The sequence below is a fragment of the Ambystoma mexicanum genome, chromosome 12 (genome assembly GCF_040938575.1).
Source record: "Ambystoma mexicanum isolate Mex_15411 chromosome 12, UKY_AmexF1_1, whole genome shotgun sequence".
Taxonomy (NCBI): Eukaryota; Metazoa; Chordata; class Amphibia; order Caudata; family Ambystomatidae; genus Ambystoma; species Ambystoma mexicanum.
In genome coordinates this window covers 1,092,022,445-1,092,037,494 of record NC_090936.1, presented here as the reverse complement: position 1 = coordinate 1,092,037,494, position 15,050 = coordinate 1,092,022,445, and positions in this window count along the sequence as shown.

Below are 15,050 nucleotides of genomic sequence, written 5' to 3'. Positions count from 1 at the left end.
TGCCTCGTAATCTGGCAGGTCTCCCACGCCTTGGATCTGTTCCTCCATGATGTAGGTCCCAGCAACATACTCATGTGGAGTGAGTTCTATGTCCTCTGCCGGAGACCCACCTCCAGTCACTAGAGTTGCGGCATGACTTGAGGCCAGCTTTTTCTTTGCCCTGCGCTTAAGGTCATTCCAGCGCTTGTGGCAATCATTAGCTGTGCGCCTCACGAATCCAAGGGCACTTATGAGTTCCGCAATGGTCTGACAGTGTGCCTGACGTTGTGCAGGTGTGGTCTTGCATCCTGCAGTAATCACCATGTTGCTGTCATGTGCGGACACATACTCCACAAGTGCATCAGGTTCGACCTGATTGAAGCTGGGCTTCCTTGGTGGGCCGGACTGTGTAGCCGTGTCTGGGGCATCAGCCTGTACTGGATGAGCACTCTTCCTCTTCCGCTTGGAAGGTGGTGGTGATACTGAGTGTCCTACGCCGCTCTGGACACTAGGCGCAGGAGCCCTGGTGGACTGTGGACTAGGAGTGTGGGAATGAACACTCACCATGGGACTTGGTGCAGGCATTAGCTGAAGTGCGATGTGGTCAGGGGGAACGTCAGCAGGTTGGACTAGGACCGACACTGTGCTGGCTGGGACACTCAGAGCTGGGGTGGATGGAGCCGCAGCTGCCCCTGCAGCCTCCCCACCCTGCCTACTCGGGGCAGCAGATGACATAGCTGCCCCTGATCCACGTGGGCTGGTGACACCAACGTACACCGCCACACTTGGCCTAGACCTGCTGACCTGGAAGTCATCCATGGAGTCACCCAGTGCCAGGTCTGGTTCCACAATGGGCTGGTCCAACAAGGGCTCAGCAGGGATGGTGTCAGCCACGTTACCCTCAACCACGGGGGGGCATGGGTGTCCCTGACTGGTCACCCACACATGGGAGGCTAGGGGCACCCTGCAAGTCCTGGCCACGTCCCCTACCGTATCCACCACGGCCACCTCTTGTGGCTCGCCCACCTTTGCCACCTTTACCGCATGCTCGCCTCCCAACCATGGCACTGATGTTGTTGTGCATATGGGAGTTGCAGTAAACTATTGTCCTGGGCAATATTGGGTCAAAGGGGTAGTGTACTAGATGGAATTCGTACCCTAGTGCTCTGGCAAGGCTGTATGTGACCCCTGGGGGAAGATGACGGGTCACGCAACGCACAGGCACCCCGAAAAGGGGAGATAATGTGCACGCAACCCCTCCTAGACCACGTGCGTGGAAAAAAAAACCTGCACTACGCTGTGGCACCCAGAAACACAAAAATGAATGTATGCATCTCACACGCAGCCTAGACTGACCTCTGAAGGGGTAGGCAACACACGGGGCAAGCACAGATGTCAAATTCGTGCGCGACTCACCGTCTGCCAGGAAAAATCACGTGAAAAATACGCGCGTGTGCGCGTTGGCAACACCCCCGCCAAAAGAAGAATTGTACGCTGTCTGAGGAGACAGGACAACCGGAGAAGTGAACGCTGTTTGAGGAAACAGGCCCAGGAAAAAGACAAGAAGACAAAAAGCTGTCAGAGGTAACAGGGAGTACGAACTTGGAACGCCGTGAAGTAAATCACGTGTGATCCGACAAGAAGTACAGATTTCACCCACTCGCTCTCCACGAAAAGCACGTACAAGGAAATGGCATTCTACACGTACCTTTTAAACATGACCACACGTCCAGCGTCACTTCCGCGTGTACGCGCTAAGGCCCCATCCTCCAATTACACGAGCTGACACTCTGATGTGCAGTCATTGGATGTGTAACATGCACCCGTGTACAGGGAAACGCCCACGCACGCACGTCACAGACGCGCATACGCGCTGGTGGCTTTTGGGCCAATGAATTCGCGTACGTGTGCTGATGCGCTAACGCGCTAAGACCCTTTCCTCGAATTACACGCTGACGTGCTGGATTTTCACGTGCCAAATCACTCCGTATCAAGCTGGCCACGCGTAAGCACACGGAAGACCATGCTCCTGCCCAGAAGGCTGAATTACTGCCCCCCAGAGCCCCGAGCACGCTCCCACCTGCCATCTGCTGCTGCCTGATTGCCTGCTGCACACGAGCCCTTCCATTTGCTGCCTGCACATCAGCCAGGGGTGCGGTTGCTGTGACCACCCCTGCTGGAACCGAAGACTCCCGACTGGGATTCCATCGCTCCACAGCCCAGCCCCAGGACCCAGATGCCCACCCAATCCTGCCTCTGGGGTTGTCATGTCGGGCACTGCAACATCTGGCACCACTGACAGCCCCCGGCCAGAGAGGCAGAGGGGCACCAGCTTCACTGCCACCGAAGTTGGTGTCCTGGTGGAGCAAGTCCTGGGGCAGTATGATGCCCTCTTCGGATGTTTGCGCGCCGACAAGGAAGGATGGACTCGGATCTGGACGGACATCGTGACTGCCATCAACGCGGAGGGGGTGGCAGTCCGCGACTTCCAACATGTCAAGAAGCGCTGGGAGGACTTCAGGTCCAGGACCCTCAACAAGGCCCGGCGCCTCTTGAGGCAGCGGATTCTAAGGGGCGGAGGGGCCACTTGTCGCACGATCAGATGAGGGTCCTGGAACGCATATCCCCAGCGCTCCACGTCCAGGTCCTTGAGAGGCAGACCCGTCTGGAGTCGAGCGGTAAGTGTACATGCATCCTGATTGTAAGCTGTGCGTGTGGTGATGCGCCAGTAGTGTGCAGGTTGCACATGTGTTTGTATGAGTCCAAGTATGGGTGGGGGTGTACAGGGCCGTGAGGCTAACACATGCGAGGGCTGTCATGTGTGAGACATGGATGGTGCTTGTGTGTGTAGGCTTGCATGCCAAATGCAGTTGTGTGGGCACACATGTTTGGATGAATGTGTATGTAAGTAGGCATGTTCGTGATGTCACACATGGATGTTGTTTTCAGCTGCATGTATCAGCACTGTGTACATGTGCATGTGTGTGTATTTGACAAGGGTGCAACAGTGGTGCAACATGGATGCATGTGACAGCGGGATGTGGAAGCCTGATTGGCAGATGTGACATGGATGCCGATCTGAACACTGCGACAGTTGGCAGAGGTGTACACATGCATGCAAGTGTGGTGGTGTGTGTACATGTGTAGTCCACTCCCTGTGTTGCATGTGATGTCTGGATCACCTTTGCCTGCTCATGCTGTTGTATGTGCATGGATGGTGCTGGCAGTTGCGATATGGCTGTGGTATGGCTCATGTGTGCGAGTTGAAATGACATGTGTGTTGGCGATTGTGATGCCATGTCTGAGGTTTGCCAATGCCACTCATGTACAACTGTCATGTGTGTATGTGTCCATTGTACAGTGCCCTGATGCCTGTGTTTTATTTCTCCCTGTCTGCAGCGTCAACTGATGAAGAGGGCGGAGAAGGTGCTGTGGAGCACAGCGGCGGGGATCGCACCGCCAGCCGGAGACGCAAGGCCCGGCTCCCCTCCCAGGTTGTGATCTCGTCGGGGAGTGAGGAGTCTGGTGCCGCGTCCCAGGCCGCAGCTGCCGGGGGGAGGTCCAAGAGGCGGAGGTCGGAGTTGGACTCCTCGGCAGCAGAAGGGGCAGCTGGGACCCCACAGGGCCCAACGGCGGAAGATGGCACGGAGTCATCCAGGTTGGTGGGGGGTTTGGTGGAGGAGGAGGCCGTGCAAGCAACAGAGACGGGGTCTGGAGGTGGGGATTCCACTGGTGCTAGTGGTGCAGTGCAGGACCAGGGACAGGAGGCAGCACAGGTCACCGCGGAGGTGCCTGTGCGCAATCCTGTCCCTGATCCTGTCACTGCATCATCTTGCACCAGCAGGGATGCCTACGTCCAGACCCGTTTTCAGGCAGGGGATGAGCTCACAACAACTGGCCTTCCTCTGCCTGCGGACGTGGCTATCTGGGTCCGGGTTGAGCCTTTCCTGACTGGTGTGGCGTTGCGTCAACGGGCCATGCAAGGTGACCTGCAGTCTTTTCATGAGGAGACTGCACGTCATCTCGAATGGCTCGTTGACCGCGTCAGCCTACTGGGACAGGTCACCCAGGCCGGATTCCTCCGTTTGATGAGGCTTGCTCAGACCCCTCCTCAACTGAACCCACTATGCGCCAGTCGTCATCCGTGCCATCTTCCCACCCATTAGTCACCTGGGTGCCCTGTGGAGCTGCCTCTGACAGTGCGGCCATGCTGGTGTAGGAGGCATCCCTGCCACAGTCGGGAGTCGGACGTCCAGCAGGGGTGGCCACATCAACGACTGCACCCCAGCCGGTGGAGGATGTGCAGGCAGCAGGAGCCAGGGCACGGGCAGAGGCACAGCAGCAGCAGCAACGAGGTGGGAGCCATGATGGCTCTGTGCCTTCGACATTGATGGGGCAGGCATCGGCCAGAGGGCAGGAGGACCCAGGACGGGAAGTGTCTTCCGTGTGGCAGCGGTTGGGCCACGCCATAGATGCGGAGCGGCAGCGGGCGGCAGAGGCACGGCTCATGATGGTCAGGGCGGAGAACTCCATGCGGAGGGCCCTGAGGCGGGCCGAGTGCCTCGAGGCAATCCGCAGGGAGTTGGAGGTGAACATGTCGACGGCCCTGCGGACCCTCGGGGCCATGGAGGAGGACCGCCTCCGGGACATTGAGCAGGAGTTCGATGATGCCCTGGCCCGGAACATCCCAAAGTGAGCCGTGGGACTGGCCCGCTGCCCGTGTAAATAGTTCTGTAGTTAGTGTTAGGTTTCCTTTTGTTTTTGCATTTTTTTTGGACCTTTTGGACAATGGGCCACATTTTTGTATATAGTTTTTTTTTAGGTAGTGTTATTAGATAGGTTTCATTTCTTCTGTTGGGATCATGGACCCTGGATTGTTTATCTGTATATAGTTGACTGTTGGATTTTCTATTTTTTTTTTTAATGATTTACCCTGGAGCAATGGTTTTCGATTTTAATTTTCCATTGGATTTACTTTTGTGAACTGTGACTTTGGACACCTTTCCTTTGGATTATGATTTGTGGTTTTACATTATTTTACGGACATGCTGCTTTCTTTTTTTTAATTCCCATTTTCGTTTGTTTATTTTTGATTCAATTTATGTTGCTTTTAATACATATGTTTTCTTCAAACTTCAATGTGTAGTATCATCTCATTGGTTTCATGCATATCATGATATGGGTTTTGACATTCACTGACACCCATTGTGTGTATGTGAGGGACATGTGTTCATTTACAAACTTACCATTGGGGTTGTATCATGTAATTGCCATTTCTAAGTGGGTGGATGCAATACTCGGGTGGGTGTTTGGCATTTGGAGGCTGCCCATAAGGCCCAGGGATCTAGATTGTGATGACATGTTGGCTGGGGGACATGTGTGGGGGCCTGCTGGCAGGTGCCCCTGACTGCTGGGGGGTGGGGGTGCAGGGGGACATGAGTGGGGGCCTGGTGGAGGGTGCCCCACAGTGCTGGGTGGTGGGGGTGCTGGGAGACATGAGTTGGACATGAGTGGGGGCCTGGTGGAGGGTGCCCCACAGTGCTGGGGGGTGGGGGTGCTGGGAGACATGAGTGGGGGCCTGGTGGAGGGTGGCCCACAGTGCTGGGGGGTGGGGGTGCAGGGGGACATGAGTGGGGGCCTGGTGGAGGGTGGCCCACAGTGGTGGGGGGTGGGGGTGCAGGGGGACATGAGTTGGGCATGAGTGGGGGCCTGGTGGAGGGTGACCCACAGTGCTGGGGGGTGGGGGTGCTGGGAGACATGAGTGGGGGCCTGGTGGAGGGTGGCCCACAGTGCTGGGGGGTGGGGGTGCTGGGAGACATGAGTGGGGGCCTGGTGGAGGGTGGCCCACAGTGCTGGGGGGTGGGGGTGCTGGGAGACATGGTTGGGGGCCTGGTGGAGGGTGCCCCACAGTGCTGGGGGTGGGGGTGCAGGGGGACATGAGTTGGACATGAGTGGGGGCCTGGTGGAGGGTGCCCCACAGTGCTGGGGGGTGGGGTGCAGGGAGACAGGAGTGGGGGCCTGGTGGGAGGTGGCCCACAGTGCTGGGGGGTGGGGGTGCAGGGGGACATGAGTTGGCCATGAGTGGGGGCCTGGTGGAGGGTGCCCCACAGTGCTGGGGGGTGGGGGTGCAGGGGGACATGAGTGGGGGCCTGGTGGAGTGTGGCCCACAGTGCTGGGGGGTGGGGGTGCAGGGGGACATGAGTTGGACATGAGTGGGGGCCTGGTGGAGGGTGACCCACAGTGCTGGGGGGTGGGGGTGCTGGGAGACATGCGTGGGGGCCTGGTGGAGGGTGGCCCACAGTGCTGGGGGGTGGGGGTGCTGGGAGACATGAGTAGGGGCCTGGTGGAGGGTGCCCCACAGTGCTGGGGGTGGGGGTGCAGGGGGACATGAGTTGGACATGAGTGGGGGCCTGGTGGAGGGTGCCCCACAGTGCTGGGGGGTGGGGGTGCTGGGAGACATGAGTGGGGGCCTGGTGGAGGGTGGCCCACAGTGCTGGGGGGTGGGGGTGCTGGGAGACATAAGTGGGGGCCTGGTGGAGGGTGGCCCACAGTGCTGGGGGGTGGGGGTGCAGGGGGACATGAGTTGGACATGAGTGGGGGCCTGGTGGAGGGTGACCCACGGTGCTGGGGGGTGGGGGTGCTGGGAGACATGAGTGGGGGCCTGGTGGAGGGTGACCCACAGTGCTGGGGGGTGGGGGTGCTGGGAGACATGAGTGGGGGCCTGGTGGAGGGTGGCCCACAGTGCTGGGGGTGGGGGTGCTGGGAGACATGAGTGGGGGCCTGGCGGAGGGTGGCCCACAGTGCTGGGGGGTGGGGGTGCTGGGAGACATGAGTGGGGGCCTGGTGGAGGGTGCCCCACAGTGCTGGGGGTTGGGGGTGCAGGGGGACATGAGTTGGACATGAGTGGGGGCCTGGTGGAGGGTGCCCCACAGTGCTGGGGGGTGGGGGTGCTGGGAGACATGAGTGGGGGCCTGGTGGAGGGTGCCCCTGGATGCTGGGGGGTGGGGGTGCAGGGGGACATGCGTTGGTGGGCAGTAGTGCAAGGTGACATGTGGGTTGGCTGGGGGGCATGGGCATGGTGGATGGGCTGCCTGCGGGACATGTTCAGGGTAGTCCCCTGTGGTGTGGGCTGCCTGCAGGCGCTGTGGAGGGTGTCGAGTGAACAGCTGGGAGGACCCACACGGCCGATTCACGTAGGACTGCCCGGCACCCCCGGAATACACGTAGGCTGCTGGATTCGCATGTGGAATTTCCCTTGCACCTTGGAATACACGTACCCTGCTGAAATCGCGTGTGGAAATTCCCGCGCACCCCGAAATACACGCACCACGGATAATCGCGTGTGGAACTTCCCGCGCACCTTGGAATACGCGTACCCTGCTGTATTCGCGTGTGGAACTTCCTGCGCACCCCGAAATACACATACCCAGGGCAATCGCGTGTGGAACTTCCCGCGCACCTTGGAATACACGTACACTGCTGAATTTGCGTGTGGAACTTCCCGCGCACCCCGAAATACGCATGCCCAGGACAATCGCGTGTGAAACTTCCCGCGAACCACTGAAATACACGTTCCCCGCTTGGCGTTTGCTGTTTGGCAGCCCTGTGAACTGGTCCAGGGTTAGCGCAGCCCTTTGCGATGAATTGGGAATTTTGATGGCTTTTCCTTGCGCGAGGGCATTCTTGGGGGCGTAACTGGCGCTGCTGCAGGGTCACTGCGCCACTCTGCACCACGGCTGGTTTTGGAGGCTGAAATCCATTAATACGCTGTGCGATGAAATGGATTTTATCGCACGCGGCTGGCGCAGTGTATCGCACGGGGACACTGTGCGCCAGCCGCGTGCGCCACTTTTGTGCGAAATTCTATGAATTACCCTGTTTATATATTGGCCGATAAGTGGAAACGTTGTCATAGAATCATAGAATCAAGTGTGCTGCTTAAAGGTGTCACTGTATTATTTATGATTGTAAATGTTTTTTTTTAAATGTTAGAAATAAAATCAATTGATATGTGGAATGAATGCGTTTGTGAAAAATGTATTAGTGAGAGTGGGACAGGCAGGCTGATGCATGTTTCTGTAAGCCAGTTACAAATGTACCTATATTTAATTTTGGTGATATCCCAAAGCATAAAGTTAGGGTGATTGAACATTATCTTGACAGTAAGAGATTGGTTTGGTGCAGGGGAAGGGTGGCTCGGATATTGCAGAGGAGAAAGTAAATGTTTGACAAAGCGGTTGCGATGGGGTGCAGCAATGTGGGATGGTTCTGTGGTGAGGAGTGGGAGGGTTTAGTTTAGGTGGATTGGTGAGGTGTATGACGGGTCAAGTTGAGGGGGTGTGATCAGTTCTCTAAGGAATTTTCATGTACACGCTATAGAGAATATAGCAGAGGTTGGAGGGTGCAGAGGGGGGAATGCTGTGGCGGTAGGTCTGCATTTGGAAGGTTTAAAGACCTAGTACATTATGAATGGAAGTGAGAGCGAGGAGTTAAGTGTCCACGGATGTGTAATGGATGATAAGGTGTAGTGGACAGGGGTGCAACAATGCCAAAACATCAGTTTCAAGTTGGCTGCAAGTGGTATAATTCTAAAGCACATCAAGCCACTGATATTGTCCAAGCCAAGGAACCACTCCGGTCGTGATAGTGTGAGGTATAAATATCCTTTAACAGAACAAAACATAATAGGAATTTGGGGTACAATGCACAGTTCTATTGCTTCCTACCTGCCAGACTTAGATGATTTGGCGTGTGTTTGGTTTTGTCACCTTCTAGAATTGTGCATGTTCAGCTGTCTTTAACAGTCCAATTTTAAGTCGGAATGCAGTGGTGTAGGGATGCAGTCAGAAGTGAGCCCCTGGAAATTGACTGAATTTGCTGCAGTATGCCCTGACATAGGATGACGTAGCCTAAAATCATATAATATAGCATAACGGGCCATACAATCTGGAGATGTTTTGCATTGAAATCAAAAAAGTAACTAACTGATATTTCCAAAGTGAAAAAGTTGTTCCCACTTGTTATTGGGTGGACTGCTGCGGCAGCTATGGGTGAGTGAAACGGCCATAACGTGGATGCGTTTCCCCACTTCTGTATGCCTTGAATCTAGGTGCATTCCTCTTCTACTGTGTATATTGAATCTAGGAGCAGTTCCTCCCTGCTGTGTATCTTGAACCTGGGTACATTTCCCCACTACTGTGTGTCTTGAATCTCGATGCATTTCCCCACTACTGAGTATATTGAATCTGGGTGCATTTCCCCACTGCTGTATATCTTGAATCTAGGTACATTTCCCTTCTGCTGTGTATCTTGAATCTAGGTGTGTCTCCCCACTACTGTGTATCTGGAATCTAGGCGTATTTCACCACTACTGTGCATCTTGATCCTAGGTGCATTTCCCCTCTGCTGTGTATCTTGAATCTAGCGTGCATCTCCCCACTACTTTGTATATGGAATCTAGGCATATTTCTCCACTACTGTACATCTTGATCCTTGAGTCTGGGTGCACTGCACTTCCCCACTGCAGTATATCTTGAATCTAGGTGAGTTTTCCCCACTGCTCTGTGCTTTGACTGTGGGTGCATTTGCCCATTCCATGTATCTTTGAAAGAGGAGCATCCCTCCACTACTGTGAGTCTCACATCCCCGGGACACCTCACTATGAGCTGTTTTTAGGCAGCCTTATTCTGCATTCGGACTAACAGGATCAGGTAAGCATATTCTGATTCCAGCCAATTCTTAGTATCTACGCTGAAGAAATACTCTGGAGGCATTGTGAAATCTAACCGACGTACTAACCAACCCTCTCATTCCTGCTCCTCCAACATAACCTACACCACTTTACATGACTATGAGCTAGCCACACTACACATTGACACACCTAGCACCAATCTAATTATCACACTCAACTATCCATCTGAGACTCTGGACATAACCTCAGATGGAACATACAAATACATATAATCCACAAATGCTTCCACACTACACACACACGCACACCAACACTACTCCAACAGACACCTAACAGACAACCGTGACACTGGCCCCCTTAAGGATACAACTAACCAGTGCCCACAACCATACTTCCACCCTAACCACATACAACCTACTCACCCAACATAAACAACTAGCACACCTTCAAGGCACTGAATCCTACCCCTACAGTTACACAAGCCAGGCATCTCTACCAACTCCCACACGCAAAACAACGCACACAGACACCAGTTCCCCCTGGTTCTGAACCTATTCTATCCTACCTAACACACCCCACCCTCTTCTCTTGCAGAACCACGTAAGCGTCTGGAGGCAGCCGTTGGGTGGTAGCGGCACGTGGTATAAATCAACATAACATAACATAACATTTTATTCAAATACAAAAATGTTAATACAGCCTATTTCTTGGTCCAGAATTATGGGGTGGGATTGTATATAAGGGGGCACTAAATTAAGGGATGCGCCTTAGTAATACCTATGATTGAATCCAAAAAATATCAGACAAAACACAAGAAAAGTATGAAAGAGGGCATGCAATATGAAGATGACACATGTGGCCATTACATAAACATAAGAGCTGGCGTGAGACTCATTGATCCCTCATAACTTGACACATACCCATTAGGTCAACAGTTCTTTCCTAAAATAAAAAAACATTAGGACCTATATCATTTTACAGTGAATGTTGGTCCTCCCCATAAGCAATAATTTTCTGTGAAATGCGTTAAAGTGAAATATGCATCCAAGGAGTTTAATCAGGATGCCAACACCTAGTTACAAACATAGTTGCCAATACATTTCTTCCAATTCCACTTTCTTCTTGGGATGCTGTTCGGAAGCCTCGGGCCGGCTTAGGTGGAAGAATGGTCAAATTCTTCTATAGACGTGATGGCAAATTTTTCCTAAAAACCTGATATTGGGACGTTCAAGAGATCTACAGAGACATCTATACTAGTGTTGTTGGTTCACCTGGATAGTGTTGGCTTATCCCAAAGCTTGCTCTGAGGGACATGGTGAGTTATGCCATGATGGAATAACAATTAAAACAGCAATAGAGTTAAATGAACCAAATGCGTAAACTAATGAAAATGTATTAGGCCAGACCACAAAGAAGTTAATACAAATAGAATTATGGAAATGCAAAATGGTTCAACGATGGAATGAGTCCTCATGTTCCCTGTGAAAGACATTTTGCTCTGGTTTTATACACTGCTATAAACCACCATGCATAAATCATATGTGTAACTTATTTAAAGATATTAAACTAGAAGTTCTCCTGTTTTATATGCAATGACTTTTGTTTTATGCTGTTTCTTTTTGTAAAATGAATTTAACAGTAATGATATAAAAATGCACGAAATAGATTAGAAAGTTATATAAATCCACAGCTTCAAAATGTTTCCATGTGGACTATGTCCAGAGCTACGTCTCCTAAAAACAGCCACAAAGAAGAAAACCTAAGCACTAGTTGATGAAAGGGCATCAGCGTGCCTGCTTTCTCCACACTCTCAGCATGGCTTAAATTGCTCTACACAATACCTCTAGCACAGAGCTGTGAATTTGGAGGGTGACATCTTCTGATGTTTAACTTAGAGCCAAGGCCAATTTCAAGATGTTGGATGGTGGGCAGTGGTAGAAGTGTACCGAAAAAAGTAGTGGCACTATGGTCTGGGCAGGGGAGAGGGTAGGCGGGAGCATAGTGCGACATGTGACAAGCTGTTGAAGCGGGGGCATTGCAATAGTTACTAGTAACTAAGGCACCTATTACAACTTTACACTTGCACTGGGCATGTACGGACAAATCCTCTATATAGAATGTTGAATATGGTAGTAAAAGGTAGAGGAATGGTAAACAGCTAAAAATAAAAGTAGTGGAACACCGCTCCCGACTGTTCCCACTCACTTCGATCACTGATGGTGGGTTCTTATGCTTTCTTTCTCCTGAGTGGGGTAACCTATATAGGGCATCATTCCTGCTACTGTATAAGCAAGCAATGGTAGAAGAAACACTTCTTTAATTATAGACCACTTGGCTTGGTCCATAGTGTTCCTCTGTCTTCCAGCACCTCCCTATCATTCTGCAGCATCGGGTCGAGCAGGGTGGATGAAACATCATATTATAGGGCTTCAGGGCCGTTTTCACTCTCAGGGAGGCTTTAGGGGCCGGTGTGGCGCTTGGGTTGCGATGAACTATCAGGACACCTGGGGCCCATCGGTACCTGTGTAATTGCACGGGGGCAATCATTGTTTGAGGCTGGTCACATCTGGTGGTTGTGGCCCTGTTTCAAGTTGTGTTCAATTAGATAGTGAAAGAGGACTTGTTGCATGTTTCAAGATGTCTGCCGATATTTGTTTCTGATTGCTCTGTGGGCGGGCTATTGCTCAGGTTACCCATTCCAGTATGGTTGGGATTTTGAACAGCTCTCCTCTCATCATTGGCTACATGGGTGACCATGGACTTATGTATCTCAATGGGAATGTTATTGATGTACTAAAGGACTCCTGAGCTTTTTGCCATGAACTTAAGCGTAACTCTTGACTGTCTCTGTTTTTTCCTCCCCTAGAATGTTTCTCCTCGTCAGTGACATTTTTCTGCAGTCATTTGCTTCATATCTGCATGATATCTATAAGTGTCAAGCTGTATTTGAGGAAGGATGTTACCGGAAAGTCTTAATTTAGGATGAAATTATTCTCAGGACGTATGAACAGAATATTTATGACACTGGTTCACATGAGAACCATCAAGGAAACCTGTATTAGTGTGGAATGAATAGACACTCAATTGGGACAAATGGTGCACGAGTTACTTTTCTTCTCAACTAAACTGTATGGATTAAACAGATTTGCAATAGTGTCATCACACACAGAAAATGTACAGCTCTATGCTTTGAACTGTATGTATCCTTACAGAGTGGGGTCACACAGAACCTGTAATGGGCAAACCTCTTTCAAAGGTACAATGTTCATTCATCACCAGTTTTTGCTTTTTCCGCAGAGTTTTTGCCAGCCGATTTCTTGTCGAATAAAGCTCATCACAAAATATGGGGAGGGGGTGGGTGGGTAAAGGGATGTAAAGGGTAGGGGGTGGGAAATAAGTAGTAAAAAACTAAGAAGCCCCGCCCACATTAAAATAAGGTGTCAATGAGTTTATTCCGCCAAAAAATCAGCTGCAAACAACTCTGCAAAGGAATGGCATAGAACCCTTTCAACTCCATAAAGGAATAGCATTATGTATCATTTGTGTTTTAAAACATTGAAGTATCCATGGTGGCACCTTGGAGAAAAGGAATAAACTATATTGATTACAAAAATGAATTACTCAGCGTATTTATATTAAATTCCAGGAACATAGAGCAGCAGAATCAATGTGCTACCAATCTATAGTCAATTGCCTTGTACTGCAAATAGTGATTTGATGCCGGAACGTTGTCTCACATCTTGGATGAGTGGAGCATTGGGGTCTACATATGTTTCAATGTTGACTAGGTGGCAAGAGCACCTCTGCGTCTTCATAAGCGTGATAACTGCATCCGATCCAGCTATGTAGAATCCCTGACCTATAGCTTCTAAATGTTTAAAAGAAAGAGAATCCATTTAAAGAATTTTATGAATTCTCTGTGGGTATTGACATGAAGAATATATTCACCCTTAATGTAAGAACACTATGTGGCTGATAAAACGGTGGCGGTTGTGCCTCGTGAGATATTTGGTGGCACACAGGGGGCCGGCCAACTCACAGCTTGCGATCACTGGAGAGTACCAATCCATCAAATGGCCCAGGCCAAATACAGAGCACGTCCCTGCAAAGTGAATGCAGAACTCTGGAAAGGAGACAACACAATGATATTAAAGAAATGCAAATAAAAGACAATCCACACACAATGATATTAAAGAAATGCAAATAAAAGAAAATCCAAACACAATGATATTCTAAAGTCTCCCATGGTCATGGTTAAAGTTATGCAATGTGAGCTTCAATGGTGGTAGAAAGCCACTAGATTTGGCTATAGGCATGGCCATTGGTGAAGGAAGCTACCAAATTTAGATGATAAGCCTGTAATTAGAGTGCACTCTGGGAACCTTTGCAGCGGACAGACAGGTTATCCCAGAATAGGAGGCAGGGCTGAGACCTAGCCGCTTCATGAGACCTAGCCCCTTCATATGAGATGCAGTCCACTATAGAAATGCATATAGTCAATCAGTCAATCACTCATGGCCCTGGGTTCCCTCTTCCTCCAATTGTTGGTGAGGAGTCCTCTAAGGTCATGGCCTTACTCCTGAGTTGTCCTCCCATGGTTTTGAGAACCACTACAGGATTGCGTCTGATTTTACTGACCAGCCTACTAAGTTTATCATCCAGAGGCAGTATGGTTGTCAACATTTTTGGCAGAGAGATTCCAGACAGTGATGGAGACAATCTTTGCTGCTGCCGAGCTGGGTGCTCCAGGGGGTACCTCCTATCTAAAGGATTCCATGTCACTAGTGGCTTGTGATTTTTTCAGAGGGGGGATGTTATTGATATTGGGAGTAGCAAGGAAGCTGTATGCATTTATGGGTGTTCGGAAGTGGGGATTCTTCTCCCAGTGAATTCTTTCAAATATTGGTTTGAAAAGGTACATTTTATAGCACAATAATAATTGGGTAAGAAGCTAAGATTTACAATCACTTTGTAGCATAACACAAGGAAACAAATTCCAATAAATGCCAGGTTATCAACACAACAACACATTTCTATTGCCACTATGAAAAACACTTTTATGTTGTGCCAACAAGATTTACCAGCATTGTCATTGTAAAGCATATGTTCATGAGTCCTGTGTGTACAATCTATTGCAGTAATGATATGATATGATATATTATATGATAGTTTATTTATATAGCGCCTATAGACAATGTGTTTCAAAGTGCTTCAAGGCAAGGGAGGGAACAAGGAAAAATACAACGATATTCTTACAGGCCATGAACAGTAAGGATGTGAAATTAACTATCGTACTCGGCCTGACGACATTTCAGATAGTGCAAGAGCTAAGACATAGATAAGGAAGGGAGGGGGAGAGTGGGAAGGAAATGGAAACAGA